Consider the following 15,718-nt stretch of genomic DNA (forward strand, 5'->3'; position numbering starts at 1 on the left):
TACTGTTTTTTTTTTTTTTTTTTTATTTTTAATTTTGTATTATTATTCTCCCACAAACAATCTCAACACTTCTTCTTTCAAATTCAGGTACAACTCAAAACAAGGGTGTATGGGGGTGTATGAGTACTTTTTTCTTATATAATTTAGAAAAAAGAACATTTCATTTGCGTGCAAATCCCACATTTTTTTTCAAAAAAGGATTTTGAAAATAAGATTTTGTAAATTTTGTTTGTAGTTTTTTTTTAAGCATTATCTTGAAATATAAACCAATTAAATAATACCCAATTTGTACAAAAATAAATTCAGAAAAAAATAGAAAGGAGTATTTTAATAAGTAAGGAGTACCTACTAAAATTCCAAATTTTCTGCACTAAGAATTTTCAGCCCAAAATTATTTCTATTCAATGAAAAAATCCAAAAACTGTATGGTTTTCGAAGTTTTGAGTTTTATATGAAAGTGTATTCAAATTAGGTTTTGACATCACGAAAATTATTAACATGAGTTACCTACAATGTGTAAATATACAAATCAGAGTACTAACCTTCCCCACTTTAAGCATTTACCCTATTTGAAATTTCAGTTGGTTAAAGAAGAAAGCTGTGGAGACTATAAAAAATAAGTTTTAAAATATATTTTCACAACTGACACTGGCTTCAAGATTCAAGATCAAGATTGACTTGGGAGACTTGAAATTTTTGATACATTTCTACACTTATTGATCAAAAACAAAAAAGTGTCTGAATTTTGCATTAACTCAGAGAAACTAAATTATTATCTCATTTTATCTTATTATCTTATTCTAACCTTCAAAGATGTTTTGTCGTGACTCAACACAATTTATCCGCATCTTTACAAATAAACCTGCTTTAAATCACTCAGTTTTGTATCCAAAAACTCCATATGATCATCGTTAACAGAGATGCGAGAAAAGTTCAAAATTGGTGCAAGCATTTCAAAAAAAACTGTAAAGCCAAGCCAGTGAACTTGAGAGAAAAGAAGCTTACCAAAACGTAATCTAAAAGTAAACAATGTGAATATTAAAAAGGGCACTTTAAAATAAGATTATGCCTACCTTAAAACCCATCTTCTTAAAACAATACAGTTTCCGCTTAAAATGAGTTCAACTCAGTTTAACTTCTGTTAATTTTGAGGTGAACTTCATTTAATTTGTATGTGAAATTTTATCTTAAAAAACCCGGCAGAAAATAAAATTTTTTAAATTATAGTCAGACTTTAGCAACGAAGAAAAAAATAACAAAAATAATAAAAATTATTTAAATTATTTCTATTTTAAGTGGAGCGATTGAATATAATTCAATTTTAAAGTTCAAGTGACCTCAACTCCAAATTTATAAAGCGTTTCGCCCAGGTACGACAGTGGGCTCATCAGTTAGATCTGTCGTACCCTTACTAAGACGCCTTATTTTGGTCGATGTTTACCGACACTATATAAAACTCACAGCATGAATATACTGTGAATTCTAATACTCAAAGGGAATTTGTTTAAATTCAGACCTTAGAAAAATGTATGCCCGTGGTCAGGCTGATATAATAACGAAGAAAAAAATAACAAAAATAATAAAAATTATTTAAATCATTTCTATTTTAAGTGGAGCGATTGAATATAATTCAATTTTAAAGTTCAAGTGACCTCAACTCCAAATTTATAAAGCGTTTCGCCCAGGTACGACAGTGGGCTCATCAGTTAGATCTGTCGTACCCTTACTAAGACGCCTTATTTTGGTCGATGTTTACCGAATTTAAACAAATTCCCTTTGAGTATTAGAATTCACAGTATATTCATGCTGTGAGTTTTATATAGTGTCGGTAAACATCGACCAAAATAAGGCGTCTTAGTAAGGGTACGACAGATCTAACTGATGAGCCCACTGTCGTACCTGGGCGAAACGCTTTATAAATTTGGAGTTGAGGTCACTTGAACTTTAAAATTGAGTCAGACTTTAGCATTAGTTGCAGTTTATCAAACTTATTTCCAACAGTTGTAGGTCCGATCCCCGGTGGGTGCCAGTTTTTTTTTTAATTAAAATGTATCCACATAAATATAAGATGATTTTCTCGTTAAATTAATTTGGTTTTTTTTTTTTTTAAATTTGCGCATTCAAGAAATTAAGAAGATTTGTCCGCTTAATTTAAGACGGAAGTAATTTTATCAAAAAACCATGCAGAAATCCGCTTAATTAAATGTGGAATGCGCTTGTTTTGAGATGTTTTTTACTTGCGATATAGGTACTATAGTTCAAGTTTAGGATTCGTAAAAAAAATCGAACTCGAGATAACAATTATTATACACGACATTACGATGATGGAGAATGCCAAAAAAGTGGGTCCGGCAATTCTGTCTGTCTGTTTGTCTGTCTGTGTGTAGCTGTGTACCTCGAGCTACCACCTAAACTAATAAAGCGATTTCCTTCAAACTTGGTAGTTAAGAGTTTTGGGTGATTCCCTAGAGCACAAATTTAAATTTTTTTTAGGACCAAAACTAACGGTACCTTTCATATATGTTTTCGACCAAAATTTTTGTACAGAAACGTTATTTAAAAAAAAATTTAAATTTTTCAAAAAACACATTTTTGAATTTTTAAAAAATATTTCAAAATTTGTTTTTGAAAAATAAATTTTTTGGAAACGGGTTGGTAAAAAATTTTGAAATTCCGTTTTTATATGTAAATTATTTATTTCTTCAAAATGGCATACCTACCAACTTTTTTTTTTGAAAAATGTTAGAAATTTTTTATATATAAAAAATAATTTTTTTTTTAAAACGGCTCTAACGATTTTCGAAAATTTTTTTCTAAAAATTCCTTTTTATACAAGAAATAAAACGGCATACTTAGTTTCTTGTAAAAGATCATTGAAAACGGTATTTAATTATTTATAAAAAAAGATTTTATTTTTTTTCCACTTATGAAATTCCGTGAAAAAATTATATACCTTATTTTGTTCAATGAAGAGCTTTAACATTAGAGTAACTTTTACCATTAGAGCAAGTACGTGCGACCCCAGTCGTGCAATTTATTTTTCGTGTACACAATTCTGTGAGTAAGCTTATCTATACGCCAACGCTCATAAACCAATTTTAATGCTTTTTTTAATGGATGTTCGAGCTGGCGGCAATGCCATTGCTTTGAATTCTTAAAATTTTTAACATGCATCAAAAGACCGAATAAATAAAAAGGGAGTAAATACTTGCTTACTTCTTAGATAATCCCAGATTGTTCCAAAGCATTTTTACTAGATGAAAAAAGGTAAGTACATTTTAGTAGGTTTTTGATAATAAACTCGGTGTATTTACCGACAGGACGGCTATACACTAAGTACTAGGCCAACAAATCCTTGGAGATTTAACGATTAGCTCAAAATTAGATTAAAGCAAGGATTAAGAAAGGGGATGTAGCTCAGTGGTAGAGCGTTCGCTTTGCATGTGAAAGGCCCCGGGTTCGATCCCCGGCATCTCCAAATTTTTTTTTATTGAATTTTTTCGTAACCTCAATGTTGCAATGTTTATTTCTCGTAGTTACTTTGTATTTTTTGTTTAAATTAAAAGTATTATTATTCTTATCGTGTTCATTTTTAACCTCTTATTTGAAAATTATTCTAAATTACGAACAAAACCATCTATGGTAGACAGGAAGTGTTTCATTACATGAAATCAACTCTTCCCAGCAATTTTTTTTCTTCTTCTACCTATTCGCAGATCTCCTTACAAATATCGCACCAACTGTGCTGCGAATAGTCGTGTGAAGAAATTAATATCATTTCTACCCATTCTTCTTGGGTTCTGCATTTTCCTTTTTACCCCACCAATAAACAACAAACAAGAATCTGGAGCAAAATAATGTTTGTTTTGGGTCTGTATAAGAAAACTCCAGGAAAATTCCTATAGATTTGGATATAGCCAGCGAAACGCCAAACACCAGAGCATGCGAGAAAACCAACAATGGGCACCCACTTATCATCTCGCCCAGATAAGCGATACTCTCCAGCCAGTTCTCCTGCTGCTTCTGTTGCTTGAACTAAAAATCCGACCAAAAACATGACTAGACCTCAAAATAAGAGAACTGGTCACAACCAATGCTCCAGCTGCTGTCTATATGAGGTCTCTTTTTTTTTGTTGTTGTTTTTGGTGAAAAGGCCAAAAAGAAAACCAGCTTCTTCACCTTTACTGCTGCTAACTCCGCATTGCCGCCGCATGCTTCATGATTGCAGGCACACGGAATCCCAATCCCAGAAGATGCTCCGCAGCGATACAATATGACTGTGAAAATTGGAGCCGTTTTCGCAGCGCAGGTGGCTACACCATTGTTGATGATGCTTTACTCTCTCTAGAGACAGCCATGGTTTCTTCCTTACTTCATCCTCTCTGAATTTAACTCCTCAAACAATGTTCTTGTTGTTGTTGGATAAGGGGGCAAATAGTCATACGTATAATAGTAGTTACCAAATCTCGTTGGAGCCGCACGATTTTTTTCGTGATCGGAGAGGGCGACCGCATCAGCAGCAGCAGCGGGAGGGCATTTTTCAGCTTCACGAGTTTTTTTTTGCGCTGCATTCCGCTAATTTTTCAATATACGACTTGACTACAATATTCCCTCTATACGAGTGCAATGAATCTCAACAATTGGGGAGTGCGTTCTCGCCATCGGAGGAGCCATCATCGCGCGCAACCGAAAGCCCATAACCAAACCAATAACCGGCAGCCGCTGCGGAGCGGAGGCGGAGCAGGGAGAAGGAAAATTAAGAAAATTACACAGGAAGATGTTTTTCTTCTCTGTGAACCGCCAAGCTCCTCACACCGAATCTATTTGAACCCTGGTTGGCCTTTTATGTGCGGTTTCAGAGAGATATTCGATACAATGTGATGCTGTTTTGGAGGAACTCTCTTTTCAAAAAAAGAAACAACAACAAAAATGAGAAAAAAAAACAATCTCGGACGACCTGTTTTGGGATCCAAATTGAATGAAATGGATATTTATGACCACGATGCCCCTGATGGCATGTGGGAACGGAACCCAAGGAAAAGCGGTTGATCTGCGCAATTTTATAATAATATGCCGTTGTTTTTCATTCAGGATGACGACGGATTGAGAGAAGAGAAGACGCGAAGGCTCTATACGGTTATTTTGGCCTGGATGATAGCTTGAGGTCAAAAGCGCGAGAATTACTGTCAACAAGGGCTGTTGACAGCATGCGATGCTAATTGAAACATCGTAACGTGACAATGTGTAATGGCCAACAACGACGACGGCAACTGTGTTGGATATATAAAGACAGCGACAACATTAAGAAAAATGGAGTTTCCGTGTTCGTTTTTTTTTTTATTATAATCACGAATAACTGAGGGTTATTGATTTTAATTTGAACTTTTGGCTTAAAGCAGATCGTGGGAAATAGTGTTGGAGCAAATTAATTTCATTAAGACCAAGATTAATTTATGAGACACTTTTTCTATGTGATTTTTCTAAATGTGGAGGAGGTGACACAAAAAATTTTCCCCGTCTCCCTTTGAGCTTAACATTTTAGTAAGTTGTGTTAGACTAGATTAAAGATGCCTTTCATTCCTCGTTGAAATAAAAATCCATTTTGATTCATGGCAAAATTTTAACCGATTTTCAAATTTTTAGTTATAGTAGGGGAGCCCAGGAAGGGATTTCGCGCGTTACTCGAGCGCGTCAGAAAATCATATGGGGAGAAAGCTTGTACTTAGTAATGTACTCCTACCAAATATAAAAGCTTGATACAGTGGTCTGCGTTGTGGACAGCCCGTCAGATTAGTAAAAAAAAAATCGATCCTCGGAAATACTCGAGCGCGTCAGATTAAGAAATGGTAGGTTAAGTACATCTAGAAAAGTGTATATTTCAATAATCTGACAATTTGAGCGTGGCATAAGAAAATGGGAGAGGCACAAAGTTCTAAAAAAAAACATCACCTGGAAATACTCGAGCGCGATTAATTTTTTTTTATTCTGAAGGGAATTTTATCAGGAACACGAAAAACGTATAATCTGACGGTTTTCATGGGGCATTATAGCCAAAATTATCGATAAAGCATGAACGTACAGTAAAAAAAAATACAATTTTTTGGTTCGTGTTGCTGAGTTTTTATCGTTTTTGTCGAAATATCTAATTTTTTTTGTCTTATTTACTTACACTTATTATGTGGATACGGATTGACTTAAAAAAAAACTAAAGAATTCATTAAATTGGATAAAAAATAACGTGTCAAAGGGAATAAGCCCCAAAAGACGTTTTATATGGATTTCACTATCTGAGAATTTCCAGTCCGGTCCAACACTCAAATTTTTGTATCGAGGTATAACGTGACATTCTTAACTTTATAGCAAATGCCCCATCTTTAATAAATATAGAAGCTCTGATCGTCTGGTCATTACGTAATGTTCTTAGATTTTGGGTATTTTTTCTTTCGTTAAAGACCAGACGAGCAAAACTTATGACTTTAGGTACGTTTACTTTTTAATAATATAATATCATACGAAAGAAAGATTATCAAGTAAGTATCATAACCATTTTTGCTTACAGAAACACGAGATGACGACAAAGTTGAACAAGTGGAAACCAACCTGGAAGACGAATCCAGTTATTATGTATATTAAATTATTATTGATTGACCTTTGTATATAATATGTATATAATGTAAATTTTGTATTACATCCAGTAGGTAATACCAGAAGAAACGAAAAGTATTGTTCTATTCAAAAACTGTCTAATTTTTTTTTAAATTGTCAGATTAGCAATACACCTTAACATAATTGTCAGATTATCATTTAGGGTGACTCTGACATCGAGCTGAACCTACAGTAGAAAAATCTGACGCGCTCGAGTAACTAAAGTTAACAATTTTTTTTTACATTTTCAAAAAAGATTTATAAGTGTAGGCCACGTCCAAATCGTCAGTTATTCAAATTGAACAATATTAGGAGTTCACTGAACGTACCCTCTCAAAATCTGACACGCTCGAATAACTTTTTTTTTTTTTTTTCTACCGCTTTTTGTAGCCACCCACCACTGTCTTATCATCAGATTAATATTTATCGGTTATCACAAAGTCAATGCGAGTATACCCTATTAATATCTGACGCGCTCGAGTATTTCAATGTGACAGTTTTTTTTTACATTTTCTTAACGTGTTTATAAGCTCTTATCCCCACTTAAATGGAAAACTTCCATATACTTTTTTTCGTTTTAGAACCTAATCTTCGCAATCCAATAGGTCCCCATGGCGCTCGAGTAACTGCAAATTTAGCATCTCGGGCTCCCCTACTATTATTTGAGCATGTGTATGTGTATTCCCTCATAAGTTCTAAACTACTTATCAGAATTTGACAAATAAGGCATCGATTTTTGCTTGATGATTATAAGCTATGTATGGTCTCCTTACACAACAACCTCTTGATTTAAATTGAAGAGATTTACCTCTATATAGTACCATATTAGAAGGCTATGCATAGCTTATAACCAGCGATTAAGTAAAACTGTTTCAATGATACCATTTTTGTCAAATTCTGATAAGTGGTTTAGAACTTATGATGGAATATACACATTAACTGACATTCAAAACTAAATACCTCGAAAATAGCACTGAGGAACTGAGCTCATGAAGACTTTTAATAAGGACGTTCTAAGCTACAACATATATACAAAATTTATCAAATTTTATTGAAAACATTTTCTCTGTGCTATAAGTCCGGGGTCCTTTGTTTCTGAATGCTAGGCTAGTATCACAAATAGGACTTTCAAATGCTCCCAAAAGCCTATATATGACTTTTTCCATTCATTTAATAAATTACTTACTTCCATTAATATACATACCAACCATATGAAAAGAAAAAAACCAAAATAAATAATAATATTTTTCGTGACACTGTGGCGTATGAGTAACATTTTTTTATAAAAATTCGAAAAAAATCCCAAACGCTTAATTTAATGAAATTAAAGATTTTATTGTAAAAAAAAGGTTAACGGCATGGCATACTTAAGGCAGTAAAATGGTTTTTGGTTAACATATTGAAGCTTTTTGGAGTGTCCACTTTTTTTTACTTCACTCTAAAATTCACTTTTTTTTTTTTCTCTAAATTTCACTGCTACGGTTAAAAATTCTGGAGTATTTTTTAATATTTTTTTAGTTACATATAGGTTTACACCAGAAATGTATTAAAATTTAACACATGACAAGTATTAAAATTTGTTAGTTAATACAAAATGTATTAAAATTCAATATAGTTGTATTAAAAAATAATACAGTTTATATTAGAATTTAATAGGTACCAAATGTATTAAATTTCAAGTATTGCATCTTTTTATATTAATTTCTAATAACAATTTTATTAAAAGATAATCCAAAAATATTTCAATTTAATACCAAATGCATTTAAAGTTAATAAAATGTATTCACATCCTCAATTCATTACTGAAAATAAATATTAATCATAAATAATATAATAATGGTGATATTATTTTTTCTAGTTTATCTGTTTAACAAACTGTGGCATGTAAAATCTTACTGCCGATCAAAATTTAACTGCAATGTATGCATTTTGCTTCGAAAAAAACATAAAGCGCCTTCAAATTAGTACAAATTTACAGTTTCTTATTTACATTTTTTTTTTAGAAAAGCTACCTCAAACAATGGATTTTTTTCTGGCTGCTGGCTTAGTTTGATTAAAATTTAATATTCTTGTATTACAATTTAATACTTTTTATATTAGTGTTTAATAAATTTGTATTACCTACATTTTAATACAATTTATATTAAAATGTAGTACAATTATATTAAAATGTAATATAAAATATATTAAAATGTAATACAAAAATATTTAAATCTAGTACAGCGGTATTAAAATTCAATACAAGATTAGAATTTAACACACGGAGATTATTTTCTAATAATTTTTGTATTACAAGTAGTAAACTTAATACTTAAATATTGAAAATTTAATACAAAAAAGATTAAAAATAATTTTAATATTTTGGAAGTATTAAAATGTAATATTTTTTGTATTGAAAATTGCTTTAATACAAGAGCTGTATTAAAAAATACTCCAGAATTTTTAACCGTGTGTCCTTCAAACTTGTCTTATGCTTTCGTTCGGTAATTTTATAAACACCTTATACAACACATATATAAATATTCCCTGCATAATAACACATTCACATTGACTTATTACTATACACAACACAATGTATACTTATTTTTATATACGGATAACTTAAGTATCTCCTTTTTTCCCTTAAATGTATATAATTTTCTATATAATCTCACTCTTATCACGGTCACATTTAACTATTCCGACGCTTTACTTTATTACATGGTCACATTGTTGAATCTTTTTGTCATGATGCTCTCCGCACTATGATACGGTCAAGCGCTCCATGAAGTAACTGTGATTTGACCTTTCTCTAAAGAAAATTATTTTTTTTTTTTAATTTTTTATATGAAAAATCCGTTGTTCGTAGACAGAGAACATGTTTATAAGGACCAAGGACATTTGAGTAATAAAGTCAAACAAAATGGAGTGGGTGGATGGGAAGTAGCTAGTGATGAAAGAAATGGAAGGAAGATAACATCAAAAAGCACTTTATATCTAAATAAAAACATATTTACCACAAAAATATATACTCTGATTATACTAAATTGTGATTTTGAATAAAAAGTAGGTATATAAGGTACTTCAAGGAATTCTATATATTTTTCCTGTTAAATACATAATAAGTTTTGAAAGTTAAAGATACTAGAAAAGTTTTTTTTTGTGTTGAAATTTTAAGTTCTAAATAAAACGTAGTCGGTAAGTAGAACAAATAATGTCAATGGACCAATAACCTAAATAAAAGAATTGTGTGTGTAGGTGTACTTGACTTGAATAAACAAACAACTTATTACTGAATAATTTTATTTACCTACACTTTACAATTTCTAAAACATTGCAAAGAAAAGGAGGTACAGAGCTTAAAATTTTAATTTAAAATGCATTTAGTGTGAATTGTTATTGGATGCAATTTTTTTGTATGGGGATGTAGCTCAGTGGTAGAGCGTTCGCTTTGCATGTGAAAGGCCCCGGGTTCGATCCCCGGCATCTCCAGTTATTTTTTTTTTTTTTTTATTTTTTTAATACTTTCACCATGAAACTAGTGAAAAAATGTATTTTCCATAAGAATTAACAATCAAAAGAGTCAATAAGAATATATGGAGTGAATTTTTCAACTTTTCGTATTGTTTGGACATTCATTAGGGAGTAATCTAACAAGTAAAACGAGAGAAAATATTAATTTATCGATAGAATTGATTTTTAAGCTATAAATTTAGGTCTTGAGATGTCGATTACTCACTTGCCTTGAAAAAAAATGCTGTATAAGTGGCATTGTCTTTTAAAACAAGACAAATAGTCAAGAACTACAAGTTTTTAGGTACAGAACAGATTTTTCTAATCGATCATTAAAAAAATATGTTAAGAATCTCTATTCGATATTAATAATGCAATTTTCTCAAAACAATCTCAAATTAAATCAAACTAAGCTTTAGGATTTTTTTCGAATTTTCATTAAAAAATATTACTCATACACCACAGTGTACCTATAACAAAAAATATTATTATTAATTTATGATGAGAAAAAAAAATAAAATATATTTTTGGAATCACTAATAAGCAAAAAATGAAAGTGTTCGTATAGAAATTATGTGATATGGTATTTAAAATATTTAAAATTTAATAAAACAAGCATTATTTTAAAAACCCTAGATTAAACTCTGTTGCAAAATTTCGCATTTTAATTTCACACTCGAATCAATATATTTTACTCAGATTCTGAACTTATTAGATTTATTAATTGTGTAAATAATGCTTAAATATTTTAAATTAATGTCTATGTAATGTATAAATAAGTTTTTTCATACAATGTCACACCCAAATATGTCACACCTGTTACATTTTTGAATAGTTATAAAAATAAAGCTATAGGTTTAATGAAAAAGTAAGAACATTTTATTTCTTATCAAATACGATATCCACGACTTTTAACTCAAAAATCAATACAACATGGCTTTAAATTAACAGAAGCAGACTGAATCAATTTTCTAACGTTTAACCCGTCACACCCGTTACACGTTAATCTAATACTAAAAATTTGTGATGCTAAAAAATAGGCTAACAAAATGTTATTTTAAAATTATACATATTAAGAACTGAATACAATAAGTTTTGAAGCTATTTATTCAGTTACTATCTGACCCGGCGGACTTCGTTCCGCCATTTCTTTTGTTTATTTCTAACTTTCGACTCTGTAATGAGTCTTAATTTCCAATAAAAAAGGGAATCAAAACTTGAAAAGTTCGTCAAATGACTTTTAAAATGTTCACTTTTAAACTTTTAGCAAAAGTGGCCTATGTAAAATATGTTAAAAACGGCAAAAAAACTTGGGTAAAAAAAACTTGTTTTTCAAGTTATTCGGTCAAAAATAATTTTTAAAATTCAATTGTTTGTACATGCATGCTCAAGACTAAAGCCTATATTTCCTACATATAAATTTGAGATTTTTTGCAGACTTTTAAATATTCCAAAAAAATAAAAGACTACTCAAAAATGTATCTAAAAATAAGGTTGTTTTTCAAAAATTTTTATTTCAAAATACAGGGCCTATGAAAAAAATTCGTTTTAGACCCCTAATTTTTTTTTAAATATCTTTCTCATGGTGTAACTCAAATTTCTGTGCAAAATTTTGCGTACCTGTAATTAGTCTTTTGTCGAAGGTCTATGACTGCAAAAAAACCTTCACAACTTAGTTTTGAAATTTTTTTGAATTTTTTCAATACCTTTTTTAACTATTGAATAAATTTGTCTATCATTTAAAAAAAAAGTCAACTCTTTACGACTTACCGTTTAGAAAATAGCCTCTTTTTTCAATGTCTTGTTACCCCTATTTACCCTATAAAATGTTAAATTTTTTTTACCTTAAACCTTCTCCTCTTATGCCTCTTTGATTTAAAAAAAAAATTAAGAAAATAAGTCAGTCGGTGTGGCCGGTTAGCGAACGTACACAAAACCAAACTTCAATATATATATAATAGATTACCATATTTAATGAATAGTAAAAAAAAAAAACTAGTGAAAAAAATCTATGTAACATGTAAACTATGTAACAGTTACCACTATAAAAGGAAATTTAAGTACATATTTTGAAATTCAGAATTTGGTGATCAAAAGAAAAAAGAAGAGAAAATTGGATGAAAATTCTTTTTCATGAATAGGTTCTCAGTTCATTAGAATAACTTTGCAACAGCTGCTTTACAGAGAAAAGTATGGTTTAAGTTAGTAAATTGTACCTGACTTTATATGTAAATCGCAAGTACAACCCATTGGACCCTATATATTTAGACCAATATTTTTTTAAATGCCAAAAATCTTTGATTGAAATCGATATAACATTATATTTTATACTTTCTTTTTTCGCCTTTTCAATCTTCACAATCCATTGAAATAACAAATATCTAAAGAAATTCAGAAATTGTAAATCTTTTCCAATTTTCTCAAACACACATACAAATTCAAAAACTCAATTCCAAGAATGTTACCAATATAGGGTAGGTAGGTACATTATAATCTATAAATGATACTGTAGAATAATTCGAAAAATTAATTCCCATTTACACAAGTCTTTGATTGGGATTTGGTTTCTTTTTATTTCATTCAATGAAAGATATAAGATAAAAGAAAAAAAAAGGAAATAAGGAAATACACAAAAATATAGTTTTCAAATCCAAACCAAAATCGAAATTATTCGTTATACATACATTTCCAATTAAAAATGGATGGATAAAAAGGATTCTAAGAGTAAATTATTATTTGATATCGAACATTCCTTAATTTTACTATTTGCTCCTTTTCTCTTCTTTTGCGTTTCCTTTATAAAAGCGAATATTCTATAGTTAACCTTAACCAAATGTATCAGAGGAATTAGTTTCAATTTTGAAAACATTGATGGTATAGGAATTTGGTTCATACACACAGAAAACATTCTTTTGCTGAATATATTGATTAGAACTGTTATCTTACAGGGTGACTCAGATAGAAAGAAAATTATGTCAAAAAACGACAGCCAACGAAACGGTGTTAAATTTTTGCAGTCAGACTTAAACCCCAAAAATATATCTGCAACACCCTGTAGGAAAAGCCCAAGCGTAGCTAAAAACGCTTCAATAAATTTCGATTTCTCTCCTTCTTTCCCGCACTGGGACCAATTTCGTTCGTTAAGGGTTCGTTTTTTTTTTAACTTTTTTTTTGTAGCATTTTGATGGAGTATAATACATATATCTACAAGTACCTTACATCTCAACTATTTTATTCCTTCTGCCCAGGCTCCTGGATCCTAGTGGACCCATATTCTTGCCTCCACTTGAAAAGCTTTTACACAGCGCACAGCACGTCCCGACTGTGTACCGTTGAGGATATTTGAAACTCTTGTAAAATAATAATTTCTTCCTCTTTTTTTTTTTTATTTTTTTTTGCTCAATTTCATGGATAATTTTTGTATCTAAGAGGCAGGCACAAGTGTAAGGAGAATATCCTTGATGAAGGAAAAATAATTTGCACCAATTTCTAGTTGCTTTTTATACCCATTCCATTGGGTAATCCTTGGGTCGGTCGGTCGTTTTTACTTGTGAGGAAATTAGAAAAAAAAAATATCAATTCCTATAGTTATTAAGCCTTTTTCGTTGTCGTAGCTAGAGCCTGCTGTACTCCTTTCTGGTTTTAGTATTGGTTGATTGGAATGATGGTAAAAATTTGAATTTATACCTAACATCAATCTGGACTGACAGACGACATCGCATCGTCCTGCCAAAGTAGTTACCATTAAAATGGCTTGGAAAAAAGAACGAGAAACAACAACAAAAATGCTATGGGTTTGTTCGTTCGATATACAACCAGAAATTGCTTCACTGATGAAGAAATTGATGTAGTACAAGGCAAGCACTCAGGACGTTTAGATTGAAGCTGTTAGAGTGTAGATTGGGGCGGTCGGTGGTGGGAGAGAGGGAGGAGGTGAAATGGTTTTCGTCGTCCTTAATTGAGCAATGGACCATTCATTCATTTCTCTTGATTGGGTTTTTCCTTACCAAGTGTCATTTGGAAGAATACGAAGGCAAGCTAGCTCTGAGAGCAATAGAAATAGTGGTCGCACACATTTTTATAGTGATTGGATTCTTTTTTTTTTCTAATTTCGGGTTTTTAATTTACAATTTTGATTGATGTAAGGGAATAGAGGGAGGATTGGAATAAAAATTGGATATTTTTTTTAGCCACTTGAGTTTTGAATACTCGCATATTTATGTAGTTTGTATTTTTGAATCGAAACTATAAGAGTTCCGATATCCAAATTCTTAGAACGTACGAGACACGAATTTTTTTATTGAAAAAAACTACGGGATTTCGAAAAAATTGATGATAGGCATTTTGAGAAGCATTATTTCATACATACATACATTTTGATAGAAAATAAATACATACAAAAGGAGAAATCATCTTTTTTTTTTGGAAATTTTGGCCCAATAAATGGCAAGGCAGTGTATTATGGTTAGGCTACCGAAATATTATTGAGTGTATATTATTTTATAAAAAAAATACTCTTGAGGATCAGAGAACTTAAGTAAAGTCCATTGGTTTGTTACTTAGAAAGCTATGGATAAGTTTAATAGATTTTATCAAAAATGTTACACATACGCCCCAGTGACCTTTTCATTTTAAATTCTAAAAAAAAAAAAACTGATAAATAAATTGAGTTGGCATAAGCTCAAGCTAAATAAATCATTAAGTATTAGTATGTCAGAATAAACCGCAGTTCAACGGTACCATATTTTACACCAAAATGTTGAAACCAACATGAGTGTTGATATTTCGTATTTTATTCTTGACCAAGAAATCTATTAACTTTTTGTTATATGAACTGTTGTTAAAAAATTAGCAAATTTTTTGGTAAAATAAAAATCAAAAAAATTTACCATAGGTAGGTTAAAAGAATGTACGTATCGGAATTTTTTTATAAATATATTGAGCTCCAAACAAATAAATATGCAATCCATATGAAGACAAAATTTTAAATTTCATTTTGGTCGCTGGGGGCTGGAAATTCTCTGTTTATTCATTTTTCTAATTACAAAAAGAATCGTTCATAGCTCATTGCTCTATTTGTCCTTCTAATAACTTGTATCTAACTGGGTTTTAGTTATTTTGTGAAATTTTTCATTTTAAAAATGACTTCTTAAAGCACTCAAATAACATTTTATCTGTGCAATAAAGCCACTAATTTTAGACTTTTTCTTTGATTTACTAGTATGACAAAGAATATTTTTTGATAGTGTCGACATTATGGAAGCATATAAATATATTTGAGTTTTAGGCTGCTTTTTTTTTTTAAATTACTGATAAAATTTGATTGGCAATAAGATTGTACTTCACACAGGTAATAATAATATAGAAACAAAAATATCACTGCTATTTACCTAAACATATTTATTTCAAATTTTCGTAGAAGCTACCTCAAAATTTTTAACAGTGTAGAAATTAGAGCAGTTGCAATAACCGAGCTAACAGCTAAAGTTGTTTTTGTTTTTAATTTTGAAGTATTCGTTTATAGATAAAAAGTCATAATAAAGTAAAATTGTGATATTCTTTTCTAAAGTACCTACTAACA

General features: G+C 30.5%; 2 non-coding genes across 2 annotated transcripts; both read left to right on the top strand.

Annotated features, from left to right (window-relative positions):
* Positions 1–3,406: 3,406 nt before the first annotated feature.
* Trnaa-ugc (transfer RNA alanine (anticodon UGC)) lies at positions 3,407–3,478 on the top strand. Its single transcript has one exon. It is a non-coding gene; the product is annotated as a tRNA-Ala (tRNA).
* A 6,566-nt stretch (positions 3,479–10,044) lies between these two features.
* On the top strand, positions 10,045–10,116 carry Trnaa-ugc (transfer RNA alanine (anticodon UGC)). The gene has a single exon. It is a non-coding gene; the product is annotated as a tRNA-Ala (tRNA).
* Positions 10,117–15,718: the final 5,602 nt, after the last annotated feature.

The sequence above is a fragment of the Episyrphus balteatus genome, chromosome 2 (genome assembly GCF_945859705.1).
Source record: "Episyrphus balteatus chromosome 2, idEpiBalt1.1, whole genome shotgun sequence".
NCBI classification, from domain to species: domain Eukaryota; kingdom Metazoa; phylum Arthropoda; class Insecta; order Diptera; family Syrphidae; genus Episyrphus; species Episyrphus balteatus.